This window comes from Loxodonta africana, chromosome 19 (assembly GCF_030014295.1).
Source record: "Loxodonta africana isolate mLoxAfr1 chromosome 19, mLoxAfr1.hap2, whole genome shotgun sequence".
In the NCBI taxonomy this organism is placed as follows: Eukaryota; Metazoa; Chordata; class Mammalia; order Proboscidea; family Elephantidae; genus Loxodonta; species Loxodonta africana.
Genome location: NC_087360.1, coordinates 41,501,240 through 41,501,995, shown reverse-complemented (window position 1 = coordinate 41,501,995; position 756 = coordinate 41,501,240).

The window sequence follows — 756 nt, the reverse complement described above, 5'->3', positions numbered from 1 at the left end:
TTAACTGTTTTGGGGCCTTTGTCAAATATCAACTGCTCATATGTGGATGGATTTATGTCTGCATTCTCAGTTCTGTTCCATTGGTCTATGTATCTGTTGTTGTACCAGTACCGGGCTGTTTCGACTACTGTGGCGATATATAATAGGTTCTAAAATCACGTAGAGTGAGGCCTCCCACTTTACTCTTCTTTTTCAGTAATGCTTTACGTATCCGGGGCCTCTTTCCCTTCCATATGAAGTTGGTGATTTGTTTCTCTAGCTCATTAAAAATGTCGTTGGAATTTGGATCAGAATTAAATCTGTAGATCACTTTTGGTAGAATAGACATTTTTATAATGTTAAGTCTTCCTATCCATGAGCAAGGTATGTTTTCCCACTTATGCAGGTCTCTTTTGGTTTCTTGCATTAGTGTTTTGTAGTTTTCTTTCAATAAGCCTTTTACATCTCTGGTAAGATTTATTCCTAAGTACTTTATCTTCTTGGGGGCTACTGTAAATGGCATTGATTTGGTGATTTCCTCTTGGATGTTCTTTTTGTTGGTGTGGAGGAATCCAACTGATTTTTGTATGTTTATCTTGTACCCCGATACACTACTGAACTCTTCTATTAGTTTCAGTAGTTTTCTGGAGGATTCCTTAGCGTTTTCTGTATATAAGATCATGTCATCTGCAAATAGAGATACTTTTACTTCTTCCTTGCCAATCTAAATGCCCTTTATTTCTTTATCTAGCGTAATGGCTCTGGCTAGGACCTCCA